The following is a 22,594-nucleotide window of genomic DNA, read 5'->3' as shown; positions in this document are numbered from 1 at the left end:
AAAAATCGACCAACGTTGGTCGGTTTTTAATAAAAAAAAAAAAATTATTCCAAAATACCGACCAAAGTTGGTCGGTTAATGAACGTTGAATTCCCAGAATTCAAGACTACCGTCCAACTTTGGTCGGTATTTTGCTTGCATTGTTGAGATTACCGACCATAGTTGGTCGGTAATGTTTAATTTTAATTAGTTTTAAAAAATATATATTTTCAATTACCGACCAAAGTTGGTCGGTTTTTTTTTAATTTTAATAATTAATAAAAAAAGATAATTCGACCAACTTTGGTCGGTAAAATTAAATTAATAAAATATATTTTCGACCAAAGTTGGTCGGTAAGTAATTAAACTTATCAGATGGTCGTTTTAATATACCGACCAAAGCTGGTCGGTAAGCCGTTCCAACCATCAAAATACCGTCCACACCGTAAAGGTCGCATTTTGGTCGGTAATTTGCCATAACCAACCAACATTGGTCGGTATTTTTGGTCGGTTTTTAGCGAATTTCTAGTAGTGTAAATTCTTTTTAAAACTTCTGACATGAAATTTTTAGTATTTACGCGCTTGTTTTATGTGTAAAACAGGCGAGCTAAAGTGGTGTTATTGACACACTTTTAAAAGGTTTGAGTGTGTAATGTTATTTCCCTAATCATCAGGTGTATAAGAGGAATTTGGGTATAAGATCGATGCGCAAATTATGTATTTTGCCTATATGAATCTAAAGTTATAGTTTCACGTGCCAATGTCATGCACGGACCATCCTCAAATTAATAGTTATGTCAGGTTTCAACAGAATACATATATTAGCAGTAACACTTGGGATTAACCAAAAATATTCAAAAACATAATCTCAGTGTCAATGAAATTAAGATAACCAACTTTTATCCTTATTGTATAGTTAGTTTAAGTTGACACGATTATTATGATTAACAAAAAAATTATTATAAAGAGGTAACATAACGTCTTAACAAGATTACAAATAACAGTTATTCGAACTTGATATAATTTTAAAATGATTAATGACATAAAAGGGTTATTTGCAAAAAATATGTTTACTAAAAGAGATAAATAGGTTGGACAAATCTAGCAAATGGACAAATGAAGAGCCGTTTGCGTAATGATCATAAATCAATGTAATACATACTAAAAATGTTCTCTCTTTACTTGGGTAATTACTACTGTAAATGCAAGATTGAAAATGCAAACAAATAAATTTGTCAAGATAAGGAATGGAAATCTTGAAGCTTATCCAACAGCATTTTTTTTTAGCATAAAGTCGTTTTGTTCGGGTAGAAATCTGCACGTACGGTGTGAAACGAGGAGAAGTGAGGACGCTAAAAGTTCATTTATTATTCTTCCTCGTTTTTTCCTATTCTTTCACTATATTTAATTTAGTTCAATCATATCTTCCTTTTGTCACATTGGTATTATCCCACGTGCCTTTACAAGTAATTTTTTGGTTTTTTTCTTTCGACTAAAATATTTAATTTTTTCATATATCATGAAAGAATTAACTTTTTCTTTTTAAAGTTGTCCTTGGAGTAAAGAGTATAGGAGTAGTTTGTTATATTTTCAATGAGCAAATTAAGGTTAATATGATCAATTTAATCACTTAGTGGACCGGATGGAGTATACATTATTAAGCTTTTATAGAAAGACAAAAACCAAGAACTAACCGATAGGGCAGTCATCAACACTTAGTTACCTTTCAATTCTGGCCATGCTGACAGGGACGGATTTATAGGTTTATGGGGCACGTGAATCTATGATTTATCTGTAAAATTAGATAGTTTATGTACATATTTTTTATTATTGGTATAATATTAATTGTTGGCACCATGCTTCAAGAACGTTGAATGATGCACTTGATTAAAGATTGAGTTATTTACCGAGAGGTATAGGGATCAAGAAAAACATATATCTCTACGAATTCGCATGTTTAGCCAACATATTTGTGGTCATGATAATATTTTATTTGATTTTCAGCATGCGAAACATTTACATCAAAGTTGACAATTGTTGAGCAAAATCTGGGAACTAATTGAATTAGGCAGAACATAGAGTAATGGGTGGTTGCTTCATCTACGAATTTTCTGAATATCCTATTGTAGGAAGAGTTCCATGTCATCATCACATTATGTTTTTAAAGTAGGCACTATTTAGGAAGATGGACAAAGTCAATTTTGGGGTTCAAGTCAATAAAAGTGATGAACAGGTTCACTGAATGTTGGCAAAAACTGTTGTTCAATTAATATTTCAGTGGTGGCTCTTGTGCACGTTGGTATAATCCAATTGTCTGGGCAGATGCAGCTTTACAATACCAGATTCATCTAAATCCAATATATAACATAAAATATAAATTTACATACAAAATTCACTAAAATCGCAAAAAAATTGATATGAACTCATAACTTTAAAAATATAATAGATTTAATGCTAAGAATCTTAAAGATTAAACTCATAGAGACTAATGTTTGACCAAAAATATAGATTTTGGTTCAACCAATTAGATTTAAATATAGAAGAGTTAATCTTAGCTAATAATAATATCCTAAAGATAAAGCTAGCGATTTTTCCGGAATGGATTTCGGAGCCGCACTTGGATGGAAAGGCTTCTGTACGAATTTCTTTGAATCCATACCCTTTAGAATCGGCGGTGTCCCTGGTATTTAGTCAACCCAGGAGTTGTATGTCTCTACTTTCTTGTCATTTGCCTTGATTTTCTTTTCTCCCGATTCAATCCGTTTAGTGAGCTCCTCAAGCATTTTCATAATGGCGGGGTCAGCCCCAGATTCGTTGGCGTTCGACCTTTCCGCACAGGCTCGGTCCTATGGACGACTTCTAGTTCGATCCTACTCGGTGTTCGGTGTTGATTTTGTAGTTGTGCTATAGCAGCTTGTTAAGCCTGTAACATTTCGAATATCAATTAGAGGTTAACTCCACCATCTTCTCCGCCCTGCGTACCTCGACCACCTAATCGAACTTCCCTGCGTACGCTACCTTCGGGATCAACGCCCAAATTTATATTTAGGGTGCCATGTGAACTGACATTAACGGGATTTGCAATTGGTGCTCCCTCGAGGTCAGCCTGAGGTGCCTCGATCCCTGAGGCGGCTATATTATCATTTTTCCCGTGAAATCCGAGGTTGTTGTCACCGTGTGTAGGCGCTGCTTGTGAGTTTGATATGTTTATCCTGAAAACAAAGATTCTTACGAGAACAAGTGTAAAGCAGTGTGTGTTATCGGAATCAGTATTAAGCAATCACTATTATCCTTGGCCCCACGGTGGACGCCAAACTGTTTATCCTTAAAATTGGATAACAATTAAACTTATAATATGGTTCTAAGGACATGTGATTTCACTTAATACTAATTGATAAATATGAAGATTAATAACAAAAATGAACTATAAAGTAAAGCGAACCAGTGTTGAAACGGAATTCAACCCTTGAGTTAGGGTGCCCTCGAACTGATTGATACCAAAGTAGTTAAAAATAAAGCAAGCTGATGAACAAGAGAGTATAAGCTAACGAGAGAGCTTTATATTGGCCTTTTTATGCGAGAACAATCTATCTTACAAATGGTTAATACTCCCCTTTATATAGTAGAGGAATTCTACTTATGGTATAACTCTAATTACAGAAGAAAATCTCATGGTTAGCTAATGAACCGTTCCTAATTTGATCCGTTCCGAGATTTCTGCCATGATCTTCGACCAGTCACGGATATTTCGCCTTTCTGTTATTATGTTATCTTCGATCTTGCTCGATGCCTGTCTTATTCGGTCTCGATTGCTGCTGGCCTCGATCCCGATAGGTACCTCGAATCCCAAACTTGATACTTCGTCCTCGTACCTCGGTCTGATCCACTATGGGGCCGACCTCCGATGCATCTCCCTGGTCCCGGCCAGATAGAAAAATTGGGTGGGCTCGGTTTTAATCGTATACAGATAGTCCCCTCATTTTTTGGAGTGTAATGACAAGAAACGAATTGAGTCTTCGATTTTTACCTCGACCTACTATGACGTCACCGTCGTGACAGAAGTAATCGAAATGTTCCGTCGGTACAGTTCCCCAAGTCATTAATGAGTGTCAGTTGGTGGTCGACCACTAGTTCTTTTGAACCGTCGCCGTGAATCCAATAAATAAACCCCTTCCTCATTGATTCAAACTTTACTTTCACTGTCTTCTAATCTTCAAAGTTTTTATCTATTAAGTTCCTCCCTTTTACAAATCTTCAGGTTTTGTTGTTAGTCCTTTCTCAAACGCCAAGTCCTATTATCTTCCTCTCCTTTAAACTTACACAAAAATGGCAAAAACATCGAAAATGGTACAACAGAAAGAAGCTGCTTCATCTTCTCAACCGGCCAGCGGGAAAACGCCGGTGGAACCCCGTCTTGAGGAATGCATTCCAGGGGAGGTGCGCGCTAAACTCTGATTTCAAGATCGATAAAGTCTCATCGATTCCTGGTAGATGCGAGCCAATGTTGAGGTATATATGCTCCATAACTGAGGGATACCTTAAGCACGTAAAGAAAGACTGCAACTGGAAGGGCAAAGAGGTGGTGGTCCCGACCCCCGAAGATGACATCACCAGCCATGTGTAAGGGTTTCTAAGTGTTTACACTTACCCTTTCACACTGGGCCCCCTCGACCCCGTCATCGTTGATATTTACCGTCAATATCGAATAATCCTAGGCCAAATCCATCCTTCTTTTTGGCGAATTTTTATTCTGCTTTGATTCTTCGTGAGCAAAATCGAGGGGCTCCCTTTCACCCTCGATCACCTTATCAGATTGTATAGCCCCCGCCTCTATCGGGGCGGATTAATAAACTCCAACGTCATACTACCAAAGTGTTATTCTCGAGCATAGACGAGGACAATAATCGAGGCTGGATGGGCCGGTTCGTTCGAGTGAGGACTTCCGACCTAATCCTAGCCGAGAAGATGCCATTTCCTGAGAAATGGAACATGAATCGTAAGTACCGTCTCACTATTAGCTTTCATGTACTATTTGTTCCGTTGTCTTTTCTCATCGATGTCTTTTTCCATGATGTATCGGTCACTTGGATGCCCCATGCAATTCCCGACCTCGAGAGTTGGGTTTGAAACCTGGCCTCGACCTCTACATATGCCGAGCGCTCATGATACGATTTATCAAATGTCCGATGGGAGGCCAAGACTCATGGTAAGCCCATATTTTGTGTATTTGATGATTCGAATAAGATGCCCTTCTTTTAATTATTCAATTTTCTCGTGTACAGGCCTGGGTAAGGATGCGGTCATGAGGCCCCTATCTGGTGAGGGGGAGACTTCGATCCTGGAACCGAAACTAGCGAAGGACAAAAAGAGGAAAAAGAACTCAACCTCCGAGGATCCGGAACCTAAGAAGAAGAAGGCTCGTAAGCCGAAGAAGAACATCATCCTTCTGACCGAAGACTCTGTTCGACGTCTAAGGGAAGAAGATGACTCCAGGCTGGTGGCCCGAGTGGGGATGACCACCGAGTCCCCAAAGGCCACTGAATCAGTGAAGGCTACAAAGACTCCATCTCGAGATGAGGGGGTCTCGGGAAGAGACTTGGGCGAAGTCCCCGAGTCATCGAGGATTGAAGATGCCTCCCACCATAATGAGCCAACGGTGGGTACGACTGTAGGGGCTGGTCTCGAGGCCCTTCGATATGGAGAGAACGCCCCAAGTGATCCACTTGGGGCAATAGAAATTGGAGGCTCCCCGCTGCTCCCTTCGTTTTCTGAGGAGATGATTCAAGAGGCTCGGGCCTTGAAGACCCCCTCAATCGAATAAGCCCATGGAAGGGAGGACCCCTTCCGTGATTACTTTACTAGGGTCGAAGATTCTACCGGCCTGAGCGACTTGGAGGTCTCGAGGAAGGACTCGATCAAGGCATCGAGCCTTTTCAACGAAGCGCAGCAAGCTCTGAATCGGGTAAGCCTTAACTGCCTTTGTTGGTATTACCCTTGTGTTCATTTTTCTCTTCCTGTCTAACTTTTTTTGTTCTTTTTGCGTAGGCCTTGGCGCTCCATCAGGGGGCATTTTCAAAGTCCCGAATAGAGCTGAGCTGATGTTAGGCCGACCTCCGAAGGCTCACGGAGGAAAGAAATGCCCTTAAACTTCTTAGTGGGCAAAAAGAAGAGGAGATCAAGGACCTCCGAGCCGAGTTGGTCAAGGCTCACCAAGATCAGACCGACCTAACCGAGCAGGTAATGAAAATCTCAAAAGCTCATAGGCTGGATTCAGGAACAGTGGCTAACATTTCAATCTCACAGCTGCAGCAAAATGTGACACCCCATGTTTATGTACGTTAAAGTTTCGTCGTAAGTTAATCACCGTAAGTTCGGGAATGAGATTATTTTGATATTATAAGCCTTATGCTATTTCAAACAAGTGATGAGCAAATTCGTGAAGGTGAGAGGGTAAGCAAATCGAGAAAAACAAATTCGTCAAAGTTTGTCATGTTGGGATAAAATGCGGCCCGAGCTAAAGTATCCGGTATTTATGGACTAGTGTCATACAAGGTACCACATGACCATGATAGTAAGGTGTATAAGGTGTGTTAAAAGTGAGTAGTATTTTAAGTAATTTGACATAATCCTTAATTATGTGAATTATTAGATAATGGGGGAATTAACTAGTTAATTAATAATTAGTGATTGATTAATTAAAGTCTTTGAATAAGATTAATGATCCAAAACATGGCAGCCACATGGAGATGCATATGATGACTCTTGAATTTGAGTGAAAAGGTGGCGCATTTAATATGTGGCTTAGTCATTACATTAAAACCTAACATCTTTCTAATTCAAGAGAAAGGTTATCAAAGTAGAATTAGGCAACGGATATTTCATACCTACTCTTCTTCTCTAATTCCATAAAGTAAAACTAAAGTGAAAGAAAAAAAAGAGAAACCCCACTACTTCCACTTGTTCCGTTTTTGGCTCAATAGACTTTGCACTACTTGCAGCAACTACTACTTGATTATTTCATTCCCCATTTCTTAGTCCTTTTCTTTCTTGTAATTGTGATTTCATACAAGAAAGTTTGCGAGAATTTTCTTGAAACAAAGTTCATATAGCAAATTCATACAAGAAAGATATCTCAACGTGATTTTTCTTGAAACAAAATTCATACGAGACTTCTTAGCATAATAGCAACGGGATTTTGCGATTCTAAGGGAGTACGGTGCAATCTTTCTCAAGAATATCATACGGATTTTCCCCTACTTTGATTCGCCGTTACGTGTTTCGTCGCAATTGATGTATGTTAGAGGGATTGCCAAAAGAATCGGCTCAGGTATGCTAAGGCTATCCCTTATTTATTTTGGCATGATCTATACGATACAAACGAAATTAAAAAAATGTACAACTTTCATAAATGACTCTATTAGTAAAAATGCTAGAGATGCCTATGTTCTTGATTCTCCACGTGTCCTATTATTTTATCATCTCATCATGGATCTCAGAAAAATACGTATTTGATAAAGTTTAGCCGAAAGGTATATTGATTTTTATGGCATTTCGAGAAAATCTTATTAACGTATTTCTTATGTATTTCATGCATTTATACATGTACATTGACCCATGACCAGATGACGTTATATGCATATATATGTATATTATATGAATATGTGATATGGGAAAAGGTTACGACGTTATATACGCTCCACCACCTGACCAGCTGGTATACGTTGATGATTTTGCCTACAGTGGCCGAGATGATATGATGGGATACCCTCAGAGGCCTGATGATATTATGAAACATGTACCTATGCACGACATGACATTCATACGTATATGCATGACACTATAATTATTTCATGATTTACAGAGTTATCCAGACTTACAGGTTTAGTCATTTACTCTATATTTCTTCCATGTCTATTATGTACTTATTTATGTGCCTTACATACTCGGTACATTATTTGTACTGACGTCCCTTTTGTCTGGGGATGTTGTGTTTCATGCCCGCAGGTCCTGATAGATAGGTCGAGAGTCCTCCAAGTAGGCTATCAGCTCAGCGGAAGGTGTTGGTGCGCTCCATTTGCTCCGGAGTTGCTTATGTGGTTAGTATGATTAGAACATGTACTGATTACTATGGAGGGCCCCTGTCCTGACCTTTATGATATTTGTGTACTCTTAGAAGCTTGTAGACACATGTCGTGTACGTGAAATACTGTACGGCCTTATCGGCCTATGTTTTGAGTTTATTAATGATCATGTTGGCCTTTTAGGCCCATACGTCACATGTATATGATGATGTAATAAGAAAGATACCTTACGTTGGTACTCAGTTGAGTAAGGTACCGGGTGCCCATCACGGCCCATCGGTTTGGGTCGTGACAAAAGTGGTATCAGAGCAGTTCTGTCCTAGGGAGTCTACAAGTCGTGTCTAGTAGAGTCTTGTTTATGGGTCTGTCGTGCACCACATTTATAAGCAGGAGGCTACATGGCATTTAGGACTGTCACTCTTTCTTCTCACTCTAGATCATGTGGTAGAGCTCACTTGTAAGAACCTAATTTCCTAAACTCTATCTTATTCATAATACGACGATGCTTACATCTAGAAAGACGGTTGGTAAGGGATTGAATGCAGGTGTGGAGGAGTTGAGTTAGAGGAACTCGATTTTGCATCACGTTATGATGAATAAATGTGAGGTCTTCAGCAGATCATGCATGTACTAAAAGGTGTAAGGTTCTTGATAAGGATCTCTAAAGCAAGAATATCTATCCACTCTTATGGAAAAAAAAGAATAAGAGAATCGGAAGATAGACACAAGTTTCAGCAAGTAAAAGAAGCAAGATAAAAAAATGGTACGAGCTACCCAACTTATGAAGATTAACAGTATTTACAATTCAAACAGAGAAATATAAGTATTTTGAGTTACCTTCAATTGTAACAGAGTTATGTACAATTGGCCACACCTATCTCATGTATTCCCTATGGAAGCTAACAGAAGCAGTATAAGAAAAGGACGGATATCAGGATCCGACTGGGGTTAGAGTAACCCAAAATGGTAGATGGATTGTTTGCGTTAGTTGACATTTCCGAAGGATATTGCGAATGTGCTCATAGATCTCCTTGTGAGACTTCCAACTAGTGCACTCTAAAATAGTACAACTAGATATGAGTACTACAAAGATAGGCACTGAAAGCCTGAAAGGGATAAATATTACCTTAGTGTGGCTCCTATCCCTAGTAGAGAAAGAATGTTAGGCAACCCGAAGAGCCAGTGGATGGAGCAAAGGGGAGGCAAAAGCAAAAGAATGTCTTGTGGAAGTTTTTAGAATAAAGTGATAGACAAAAATGTTAGCAGGGAAATAAGAAGAGAGTTAATGAACCATTATGAGTAAGATGTGATACATGGATAACAATGGTAGAAAAAAAATGATAGTATTACAGAATCTATAGTCAAGTGAAGGAAAAGACGAGAAGTGACAGGCCTTGAGAAAACAAAAGAGTATAGGCCATAAAGTCATATCCTCATTTCGAGAAATAAGTTCGTGACTCTTATCAGAAGGAAAAGTTAGACCCCAGAGCAATAGAAATCAGTATGGATTTGTGAACAAGATAAATTAAACATGAATTAGGGACTGAATGATTTGATAATGGTCGGCATTATGAGAATTTATTGCGTTCCGGCAATAATAGAATGGACAACAGAAGAAGATTCATGAGAAATTCAAAAAATGGTCATTCAGGAAGACGCTTCCTGCAAAGTTAAGCTTAAGGAACTGTATGTTCCAGTTATTCTAGGTGTCACCTTGCGAGTACGGAAATTTGTTATCCTTGGTACATAAGGATAACCGCAAGGCAAGTAAGGGTCATCGACGATATGAGAAGACGCCAAAGGTAAAGAGGTAACATATCTATAGGTAGATCGTCGTAGCACTAAATCTTAGTACTTCTTTAAAGGGGGGAATTATGTAATGGTAAAGGAAGAATGCGATAAAAATTAGAAGGGGATGAGATTGAACTTATTCAAATCCTACAGATATGTTACGATTCTAGAACATTATGCAAGCACGACGTCAAGGAAAGGAAGTCAAGGTTTATGCCTGGGATGTTATTGATAAGTAAGGAGCCAGTGCAAGATGTAAGTTAAGACAAAGGAAATAACCCAAGGAAGATTACGCAGAGTAATGATATGAGAATGGGCCAACGAGTACTTAGTAGTTGATTCAGGAAGAGCCTAGTTATGGTTATTCAAGAGGATACCGACAAATCAGCAGGTCGTACAAGATAAATATAGTAAAACCCAATATAGTGAATTCAGCCCCACAATTATGACATTTTAATACTTGAGAAATATTCAGATAAGGAGTTGGGGTAGTTAAAGGTACCATATAAGTGTTACGGAAATAAAAGAGGGTGCCATTGGGAAGACAATCCAAAATATCGGTTCAGAAGTAATCCTACGAGCACAAGGGCATGGAGGTAAGTAACTAAGGATAATTATAGGTGAGGAAGGACGTGAATTATACCTATGTGGAAGGGAGGTCATGAAAGAGATAGAAGATATGATGCGAGGATTTAAGGTAAGTAAGGTAAATGTAAACAACGTATGAGGTACTCAAAGGTAGAAGATCGTGAATAGTCCATACTTCAGATAGAAGGCTAAAAGTATTGGGATTCAGTATCCAGGAATGATAGCGGCGGCGTCAGTGGCGTACCTTCCAGCCTATGGTTTCTAAGTACCGAGAGATATAGTCAAGAGAGTAAAGAATGAGTTAGAAACGATGTGATGTCTCGCTTGATGTTCCAGAATAACACAAGGAAATCTATGGTGGAAGCAAGTTGAAGGAAGGCTATGCATAATATAAATAGATATGTATAGGTTGCAAGCTAAAGTATAGTAAAGTGACAAAGCTTTATGACAGGAGTAAGGATGATAAATGGCGAGTGAGAAGGTAATGAGAATGGACAAGTCCTCGGGATTAAGCCCATGACAACAAAAAGCTAATGGTTTCTCTAAGTTATAGAAAGTTCAGTATAGCCTGAATAAACGCAAAGGAGTCTAAGACTAATAACATCAATAAGAAATGGAATGTTGCCCTGGTAGTGGAATGAGGGTGTGATTATGATAGATAAAGGATGACATTTGGACCTTCGATTGAGTACTGACTTGAAGAGGATTTCATGAATTGTACGGGATTAAGATACCCGTGTAAGGTGAGTCATATTGGGATGCTATAAAATACGGTTATGGAAGTATAATATCGCCCCTAGGTGGATTAATCTAATTATTCCAGATGTCCCCGATGAGATGTGAGCCCTAGCGGCAGTGTTACATAAGAGATCAAGTTATCAGTGGTAGATTAATCAACATTAAGGTGAATCAACAATGGATGGACAAAAGTCATAAAGTATAAGGTGAGATTAGGTCGTCATTATTAAAAGGAACAGTAATGAGAAAGCATTAAAGGACGTATATTTATACATATGGAATAAGCAACGAACGTAACCTGGAGTTTGGTAGAAGACCTCAGTAACGACAAATCGAAGTAAGAGTTATGGTATAGTATGACCTACCTGGATGCAGTAAAGTCATACAGATGGATAAACCGATCTATGAAATAAGGTATAGCAATATTTGTAAGTTCAACAAAGTACCGAGCGAAGAACTTCAGTATATCTATATATGCCCAGAGGGACATTTTATCAAGCTCTGTATATGTCTACAAAGTGAGGCCTGGATATTTGGCTAAAGACTGAGGAAAAAGAAGATCGCATAGCCGCACTTACAAGGCCAGAGTCGTACAAGCTGCATGATAGAAGGTAGCAAACGTTACGAGATTAGAAGAATCCCGACCACATGCCGTGGCGTAAGAAAGAGACCTACATGTGGGAATACCCTAGACTTTGAATTTATTCACGGAACAACTGCCTAAGATGGCATGGAGAGTACTAAAGTATTCACAAGGACTATAGGCTATGATAATGATAAGTGCATCAGTCAACATTTGAGGATGAATGTTCCAAATGGGGGAATGATGTGACACCCCATGTTTTCGTACGTTAAAGTTTCGTCGTAAGTTAATCAACGTAAGTTCGGGAATAAGATTATTTTGAGATTATAAGCCTTATGATATTTCAAACAAGTGATGAGAAAATTCGTGAAGGTAAGAGGGTAAGCAAATCGAAAAAATGAAATCGTCGAAGTTTGTCATGTTGGGATAAAATACGGTCTGAGCTAAAGTACCCAGTATTTATGGACTAGTATCATACAAGGTACCACATGACCATGATAGTAAGGTGTATAAGGTGTGTTAAAAGTGAGTAGTATTTTAAGTAATTTGACATAATCATTAATTATATAAATTATTGGATAATAGGGGAATTAACTAGTTAATTAATAATTAGTGATTGATTAATTAAAGTCTTTGGATAAGATTAATGATCCAAAATGTGGCAGCCGCATGGAGATACATATGATGACTCTTGCATTTGATTGAAAAAGGTGGCGCATTTAATATGTGGCTTAGTCATTACATTAAAACCTAACAACTTTCTAATTCAAGAGAAAGGTTATCAAAGTAGCATTAGGCAACGGATATTTCACACCTACTCTTCTTCTCCAATTCCACAAAGTAAAACTAGAGTAAAAGAAAAAAAAAAGAGAAACCCCACTACTTCCACTTATTCCATTTTTGGCTCAATAGACTTTGCACTACTTGCAGCAACTACTACATGATTATTTCATTCCCCATTTCCTAGTCCTTTTCTTTCTTGTAATTGTGATTTCATACAAGAAAGTTTGCTAGACTTTTTCTTGAAACAAAGTTCATACAGCAAATTCATACAAGAAAGATATCTCAACGTGATTTTTCTTGAAACAAAGTTCATACGAGACTTCTTAGCATAATAGCAACGGGATTTTGCGATTCTAAGGGAGTACGGTGCAATATTTTTCAAGAATATCATACGAATTTTTCCCTACTTTGATTCGTCGTCACGTGTTTCGTCGCAATTGATGTATGTTAGAGGGATTGCCAAGAGAATCGGCTCAGGTATGCTAAGGCTATCACTTATTTATTTTGGCATGATCTATACGATACAAACGAAACGAGAAAATGTACAACTTTCATAAATGACTCTATTCGTAAAAATGCTAGAGATGCCTATGTTCTTGATTCTCCATGTGTCCTATTATTTTATCATCTGTTCGTGGATCTCAGAAAAATACGTATTTGATAAAGTTTAGCCGAAAGGTATATTGATTTTTATGATATTCCGAGAAAATCTTATTAACGTATTTCTTATGCATTTCATGCATTTATACATGTACATTGACCCATGATCAGATGGCGTTATATACGTGTATATATGTATATTATATGGATATGGGATATGGGAAAAGGTTACGGCATTATATACGCACCACCACCTGATCAACTGGTATACGTTGATGATTTTGCCCACAGTGGTCGAGATGATATGATGTGATGCCCTCAGAGGCCTGATGATGTTATGAAATATGTACCTATGCACGACATTACATTCATACGCATATACATGATACTATAATTATTTCATGATTTACAGAGTTATCCAGACATACAGGTTGAGTCATTTACTCTATATTTCTTTCATGTCTATTATGTACTTATTTATGTGCCTTATATACTCGGTACATTATTCGTATTGACATCCCTTTTGCCTGAGGATGTTGCATTTCATGCCCGCATGTCTGATAGATAGGTCGAGAGTCCTCCAAGTAGGCTATCAGCTCAGCGGAAGGTGTTGGTGTGCTCCATTTTCTCCGGAGTTGCTTATGTGGTCAGTATGATTAGGACATGTACTGATTAGTATGGCGGGGCCCTGTCCTGATCTTTATGACATTTGTGTACTCTTAGAGGCTTGTAGACATATATCGTGTACGTGAAAGATTGCACGGCCTTATCGGCCTATCTTTTGAGTTTATTAATGATCATGTTGGCCTATTAGGCCCGTATGTCACATGTATATGATGATTTAATAAGAAAGATACGTTACGTTGGTACTTGGCTGAGTAAGGTATCGGGTGCCCGTCGTGGCCATCGGTTTGGATCGTGACACAAAAGATCGATAGGATCAAGCAATTCCGCGAGGAGGTCGACATGATGAAGGTGGAGACCTTAGGGTGGGAAGAAAATATGGACCGCTTTGCTACTGAAAGATAGGCTGCTCGAGCCCAATTATCATCGGTCGAAAGTCAGCTTCGAGGCATGAAAGAGAAGAGCTCGGCTCAGGCAAAGAAAATAGAGGAGCTCGAGGCTTGGTTGGCTTCCGAATTTGCAAAGGCCAAATCTGAAGCCGAAAAGGCTAAGGTCGAGGCAGATGCGATCGCGGCCGCCTACCGGGATGATGCTGAAGCTGCTCTAGTCCAAGCGAGAGAGGCAGTTGAGATCGCTTAAACCCGAGCATATTGGATTGATGAACTCGCAAAATGCCAATCTTGGAGGTAAACCCTCGAGGAGATCCACGCTCGAGGTTTCGATCTTACCGACGAGATAAGAAAGGCTAGAGAGCATGAAGCTGATGCTGGAGCGTTGGCCTCTTCCGATGATGATGATGATGATGGCAGCAAGAGCGGGTCCGAGAATGGGGAGGACCTCGATAGAGAAGAAGCTGCCCCAGAGGAAAATTAGGAACCTTAGGCTTTTTACTTTTTTGTTTTTTTGTGCGGGACCCTGATCGGTCCTTGTAAATATCTTCGTATATATATAAAAGATTTTTTTCTGTTTTATTCTTACTTTATGAAAAATTTTCTCATAAGTTTGAGGCTTAGGCAACTTGACCGAAGTCAGACTAGTGTAGTCTCAATTGTTATATCCCGCATTTCGTACGTAAACGTTTCGTCATAAGTTAATCATCGTAGATTCGGGGATGAGGTTGTCTTGAGGTTATATGCATTTATGCTACATATAACAAGCGATAAGTAAGTGCAGTGAAGGATAAAGGGTAAACGAATCAAAGAAAATGAGTTTCGTTGAAGGTTGTCGATTTGGGATAAAATACGGTTCGAGCGATAATACTCGATATTTATGGACTAGTGTCATACAAGATACTACATGACCATGATAGTAAGGTGTACAAGGTATGTTAAAAGTGAATAGTATTTTAAGTAAGTTGAGATAGTTCTTAATTATGTGAAAAATTGATTAATTAATTGGTAATGGAATATTACCTAATTAACTAATGAGTTATGGATAAAGATTAAAACCACCCCCACCCCCACCCCCACGTGGTAGCAAGCCACTACCAAACCATATGACTCTTAGTCATTATGGGTTAGGTGGCAATCAATTCAACATAGGGCCTTTTAATTCAAAGATAGATATGTATCTTTCAACAATTTAAAGAATAGTAAAGATTCTAATTATGGTGCAATCTGAAACTACGTCTATTTCAACAATTTAAAGAATAACAAAGACTCCAATTCAAATAGAGATTTCAACAAGTAAGGTTATCAAATTCATTTGTTGCAAGGAATTATACAGAAAGGAAAGACAAGGAATGAAGGTGAGGGAATTTTTGAAGTTCATATGAGACTTCATGGCGAAGACAGTTCTTAAATTTGTAAGAAATTCATATGAAATTGCACTGCGTAATAACAACGGAATTTTGAAATTCTAAGGGAGTACGGTGCAAACCGTCTCAAGAATATCATACGAATTTTTTCCTACTCCAGATATGTTAAGGCTATCCTTTCTTTCTTTTTGGCATGATCCAAATAATACAAATGAAACGAGCAAAATATGCAATTTTCATAAATGACTCTATTCATAGAAATACTAGGGGTGTCTATATTCTTGATTCCCCATGTGAATTATTATTATATCTTCTGTTCATGGGTCTCAGAAAAATACGTATTTGATAAAGTTTATCCGAAAGGCATATTGATTTTTATGACATCCCGAAAAATCTTATTAACGCATTTCTTATGCATTTCATGCATTTATACATGTACATTGACACATGAACAGACGGTGTTATATACGCGTATATATGTATATTATATGTATATGGGATATGGAAAAAGGTTACGACGTTATATACGCACCACCACCTGATCAGCTAGTATACGTTGATGATGTTGCCCACATTGGCCGATATGATATGATGGGATGCCCTCAGAGGCTTGATGATGTTATGTACACATATACCTATGCATGATACGACATTTACACGCACGTGCATGACATTATAAATGTTTCAGGATTTACAAAGTTATTTAGACTTACAGACGGAATTCTTTATTCCATGTTTCATCTATGTCTTTTATGTAGTGATTTTCATGTCTTACATACTCAGTACATTATTCGTACTGACGCCCTATTTCCCGGGGCCTACATTTCATGCGTGCAGGTACAGGTAGATAAGCTGACGGTCCCCCTTCTTAGGATCCTTGATCAGCGAGAGTTGGCGTACTCCATTTGATCCGGAGTTGCTTTTGATTTTGGTATGATATGCTTGAATACATATATGGGTATGACGTGGCCCAATCCCATCCTTTTACAGTTGTATATTCTATTAGAAGTCTGTAGACAGTTATGTATAGTTGGATAGTATATGGCCTTGTCGACTTCCAGTTTTGGGTATATAGTTATCTATAGCAGCCTTGTCAGCTCGCCCTACGTATTATGCACGTATATGTACATATGTCTTTTGGGAAAATTTCCCTTATGTATTTTATTCTTGTAATTAAGCAGATGTTATTCATGTTCATATATTAGTCGCATGCTCAGGGGTGTTCGACAGGTAGGACTCGGGCACCCGTCGCGGCCCATCGGTTTGGGTCGTGACAAAAGTGGTATCAGAGCAGTTCTGTCCTAGGGTTGTCTACACACCGTGTCTAGTGGAGTCTTGTTTATGGGTGTGTTGTGCACCACACTTATAGGCAGGAGGCTACAGGACATATAGAATATTATCCTCTCTTCTTATCTTAGATCGTGCGATATAAGAATTCATGTTCCTAACGATATATTACGTTTTCAGCAATGACACCGAAGACTACAGCCGCCCAGAAGGGAAAGTCTGTGGTTGGTGAGACTACTAGTCGAGCGCCACGAGTTACCAGGGATCGGGGAGAGTCTCATAGTGAGATTCCATCTCAGACTTCACATACCCCGCCCTCTCCGGAAGGGCTCCGAGGGGCACCAGCTCCAGCACCTACCTTTGTACGTTCAGCCCCTTATCCAAATGCACCAGGTCAGGAGATAAGAGATGTCATTCAACTGTTAACTCGATTAGTATCCGCACAAGCTCGGCGTCACAAAGTAGGTATTGGTCATGCAGATAGGTCGGTCAGTGCGAGGGTTCGTGATTTCATTAATTTGGACCCTCCGGTATTCACTGGGGCAGATCCAAATGAGGACCCTCTGGTATTTATTGATAGAATGCAGAGGACTTTGAGGGTAATGAAGGCCACTGCGACTGAGTCAATTGATTTAGCTTCCTATAGACTCCAAGACGTTGCAGTAAATTGGTACGAGTCTTGGGAATTGTCCAGAGATGAGGATGCCCCTCCAGCAGTATGACAGTAGTTTACAGAAGCTTTTCTTCAACATTATCTGTCACCAGAGCTTAGACGGGCCAGAGTTGATAGGTTCTTGACCCTTCGCCAGGGTAATATGAGTGTTCGGGAGTACAGTCTTTAGTTTGATTCGTTGGCTAGGTATGCTCCCACTATTATATCTAAGTTGGAGGATCGGGTTCATCGGTTCATAATGGGGTTAAAGCCACAGTTGCTTAACGATTGTATGTCGGTCTCACTTCAGTCAGACATGGATATTTCTCGTATTTAGGCATACGCTCAGGGTGTAGAGGAGTGTAAGCAGAAGCAGAGGGCCGATCGTGAGCATGATAAAGCCCAGAATAAGAGAGTGAGATCTTCGGGTCCTTCTGGTAAATTTCGAGGTGGTCAGAGACAACAATACCCAAGGTATCCAGCCCAGCCATCAGCTAGCACACCCACTCAGTTTTCCAGTAAGAGATTTGATCGTTCCACATATTCAGGGCCTGGTTAGAATTCCAGGGCCTCAGGTTCTCAGTATAGGGGTGAGTCAAGTCGGATGAGGCCGCCCTTGCCACGATGTGCTTAGTGTGGTAAGCAGCATGCCGGGAAGTACCGTATGAGGTTGGGTGTTTGTTATACTTGTGGTTATCCGGGCCACGTTATGAGGGATTGTCCGACGAGAGGTGATGCAAGCATAGCTCAGCCAGCGGGATCTGTCGCTGGTTCATCATCATTAGTACGCCCCCTAGGCAAGGTTCACAAGCACCAATGAGTCATGGTAGAGGCAGAGGTGGAGCATCTAGCTCGAGCGGTCCTTAGAATCATATTTATGCGTTGGCAGGACGACAGGATCAGGAGTCATCACCTGATATTGTTACAGGTATATTATCAGTCTCCTCATATGATTTATATACACTGATTGACCCAGGTTCTGCCTTATCATATGTTACTCCGTTGGATGCTAGTAATTTTGGAGTAAAACCTGAATTGGTTAAACCTTTTGAGGTGTCTACACCTGTTGGGGACTCAGTGATAGCTAAGCGAGTATATAGAGGTTGTATAATAGTAGTTCATAATCGATCTATTGTAGCGGACCTAATCGAGTTAGATATGGTAGAATTTGATGTTATAATGGGTATGGAATGGTTGGCTTCTTTTCATGCCAACGTTGATTGTAAATCAAAGATGGTCCGATTCCAATTTCCAGAGGAGCCTATTTTGGAATGGAAAGGTAATACGGCATCGCCGAGAGGTAAATTTATTTCCTATCTCAAGGCAAGGAAGATGATCAGAAAGGGCTATATTTATCACTTAGTTCGGGTTCGGGATGTGGAAGTAGAGTCACCAACCATTCAGTCCATCCCTGTGGTTAATGAGTTTCCCGATGAGCTTGCAGGTCTTTCGCTAGAGCGAGAAATTGAGTTTGCTATTGACCTACTACTAGATACTCATCCAATATTTATTCCTCCCTATAGAATGGCCCCCGCAGATCTGAAAGAGTTGAAGGAACAACTAAAGAACTTGCTTGAAAAAGGCTTTATCAGACCTAGTACATCACTGTGAGAAGCACCGGTGTTATTTGTGAGGAAGAAAGATGGTTCCTTACAGATGTGTATTGATTATAGACAGTTGAATAAAGTGACAATTAAGAATAAGTACCCGCTCCCGATGATTGATGATTTATTTGATCAGTTGGAAGGTGCCAAGTGTTTCTCAAAGATAGACTTGAGGTCCGGGTACCATCAGGAAAGGGTTAAGGAGAAAGATATGCTGAAGACAGCATTCAGGACCAGATACGGGCACTTTGAGTTTCGTGTTATGTCATTCGATTTGACCAATGCCCCAGCAGTATTCATGGACTTGATGAACCGTGTGTTCAGACCCTTTTTAGATTTGTTCGTAATTGTATTTATTGATGATATATTGGTATATTCTTGTTCAGAGGGTGAGCATGTAGATCATTTGCGTACTGTACTCAGAGTTCTATAAAAAGAGAAGTTGTATGCAAAATTCTCTAAATATGAATTATGGCTGAACTCTGTAGCTTTCCTTGGGCGTATAATTGCGTGTGAAGGTATCTGGGTTGATACACAAAAGATTGAAGCAGTAAAGACTTGGCCTAGACTCATGACACCAACGGAGGTTCATAGCTTTCTCGGTTTGGTAGGTTATTACAGGAGATTTGTAGAGGGATTTTCTTCCCTTTCAGCACCTCTGAAAAAGTTGACTCAGAAGAGAGCGAAGTTTCAATGGAATGATGCTTGCGAATGGAGTTTTCAGGCATTGAAGGACAGATTAACTTCAGCACCGGTTCTAACGCTCCTAGAGGGGACCGATAGTTATGTTATCTATTGTGACACTTCAGGCGTTGGATTGGGTTGTGCATGGTAAGGTTGTAGCTTATGCTTCTAGAAAACTAAGAAAGCACAAGAAGAATTACCCGACCCACGATTTAGAGTTAGCCGTAGTGATTCATGCACTAAAAATGTGGAGGCATTATTTGTATGGCATTCATGTTGATATCTATACGGATCATAAGAGCCTCTGGTATATCTTCAAGCAAAAGGAATTGAGTTTACGTCAAATGAGATGGTTGGAGAAACTTAAAGATTATGACATTGATATTTTATACCATCCGGGGAAGGCGAACTTGGTAGCCGACACCCTCAGTCGTAGATCTATGGGTAGCCTGTCATATTTACAGCCAGAGGGGAGGGAAATAGCCCATGAGATTCATCTGTTAACTAGTCTTGGAGTTCGGTTACTAGACTCAGGTGATATTAGAATTACTATTCATGATACAACAATATCCTCTTTAGTAACTGAAGTGAAGGAATGCCAGTACGAGGATCCTGTGTTAGTTCATTATAGGGATACCACCCCTCAGAAAGAGAAGACACCATTTGAGATTACAGAAGATGTGGTCCTCAGATATCGAGGACGATTATGTGCCCCTAATGTTGCAGGGCTGTGTCGGCAGGTTATGGGAGAAACTCATCATTCTCGCTATTCTATCCATCCAGGAGTAACAAAGGTGTATCATGATATCAGGGAAGTATATTGGTGGGATGGAATGAAAAAGGATATAGCAGAGTTTGTTGTTCAATGCTCTAACTGTCAGCAGGTTAAGATTGAGCATTAAAAGCCCGGTGGATTATTGCAGGCTATGGAGATTCCAACTTGGAAATGGGAAGTAATTAATATGTATTTCAACATATGCTTACCTCGTACATAGCGTAAGTTCGACTCTATATGGGTGATTATTGATAGGCTTACAAAAGCAACCCATTTTCTGCCCGTTAGGACTACATATTCCGCAGAAGATTATGCAAGGCTTTATATTAAGGAGATAGTACGACTGTATGGTGTCCCTATATCTATTATCTTGGATAGATGAGCTCAATTTACAGCTAACTTTTGGAAGTCCTTCCAAAAAGCATCAGGGACTCAGGTAAGTCTTAGTACAACATTTCATCCCCAGACAGACGGATAGGCTGAGCGTACTATTCAGACACTTGAGGATATATTACGAGCTTGTGTGATAGACTTTAAAGGTAGCTGGGATGATCATCTGCCGCTTGTTGAGTTCGCATATAATAATAGCTATCATTCTAGTATTCAGATGGCTCCATACGAAGATCTTTACGGACGGAAGTGTAGGTCACCTATAGGGTGGTTTGATGTTGGGGAAACTACGTTAGTAGGACCGAAATTGGTACAACAGGCAATCGAGAAAATTAAGCCTATACAGGAAAGGCTATTGGCAGCTCAAAGCCATCAGAAGTCTTATGTGAATAATCAACGGCGAGACTTGGAGTTTCAGGTTGACGACTGGGTATTCCTAAAGGTATCACCGATGAAAGGTGTTATGAGGTTCGGTAAGAAAGGAAAACTTAGCCCTCGGTACATTGGTCCATATAGGATCGGTAGGCCAGGTAGCATATAAGTTAGACTTGCCTTCGGACTTAGAGTCTGTACATCCAGTCTTTCATGTGTCTATGCTCAGTAAATGTATTAGAGATCCTTCCAGAATCGTGTCAGTTGACGACGTTCAGGTCACAGAGCAACTATCATATGAGGAAACTCCCATTGCTATACTAGATAGATAGGTTCGGATATTGAGGACTAAAGACGTAGCTTCAGTAAAAGTACTTTGGAGAAACAACAATATGGAAGAAATGACTTGGGAGGCCGAAGAAGACATGAAGTCTAGATATCCTCACTTATTTCCTCTTCCAAAGAAGGGTCCGACTGAGACATTACAACCTTAAGGTATATGTATGGATTCTTGTGTTAGTTATTATCATTGGTCGTGTGAGGCCATTATCGTTATTGATGATTGTGGTCCTATGTGGCGTTAAATTATTAAATTTCTATAGGAAGAGTTGGTAGTAGTATTGTTGCAAAGGCGACTCTGCCAAAGTTTATATAGATCCCTCGGAGTTAAACATTCGAGGACGAATATTTCTAAGGGGAGAAGGATATTATATACCGCATTTAGTACGTAAATGTTTCGTCATAAGTTAATCGATGTAGACTCGGGGATGAGGTTGTCTTGAGTTTATACGCATTTATGCTACTTATAACAAGCGATAAGTAAGTGCCGCGAAGGATAAAGGGTAAACGAATCAAAGAAAATGAGTTTCATTGAAGGTTTTCGATTTGGGATAAAATACGGTCTGAGCGATAATACCCGATATTTATGGACTAGTGCCATACAAGGTACTACATGACCATGATAGTAAGGTGTACAAGGTATGTTAAAAGTGAGTAGTATTTTAAGTAAGTTGAGATAATTCTTAATTATGTGGAAAATTGATTAATTATTGGGTAACGGAATATTACCTAATTAACTAATGAGTTATGGATAAAGATTAAAACCACCCCCACCCTCACCCCCACGTGGCATCAAGCCACTTCCAAACCATATGACTCTTAGTCATTATGGCTTAGGTGGCAATCAATTCAACATAGGGCCTTTTAATTCAAAGATAGATATGTATCTTTCAACAATTTAAAGAATAGTAAAGATTCTAATTATGGTGCAATCTGAAACTACGCCTCTTTCAACAATTTAAAGAATA

The sequence above is a fragment of the Nicotiana tomentosiformis genome, chromosome 3 (genome assembly GCF_000390325.3).
Source record: "Nicotiana tomentosiformis chromosome 3, ASM39032v3, whole genome shotgun sequence".
Classification (NCBI taxonomy): Eukaryota; Viridiplantae; Streptophyta; class Magnoliopsida; order Solanales; family Solanaceae; genus Nicotiana; species Nicotiana tomentosiformis.
This window is presented reverse-complemented; position numbering follows the sequence as displayed.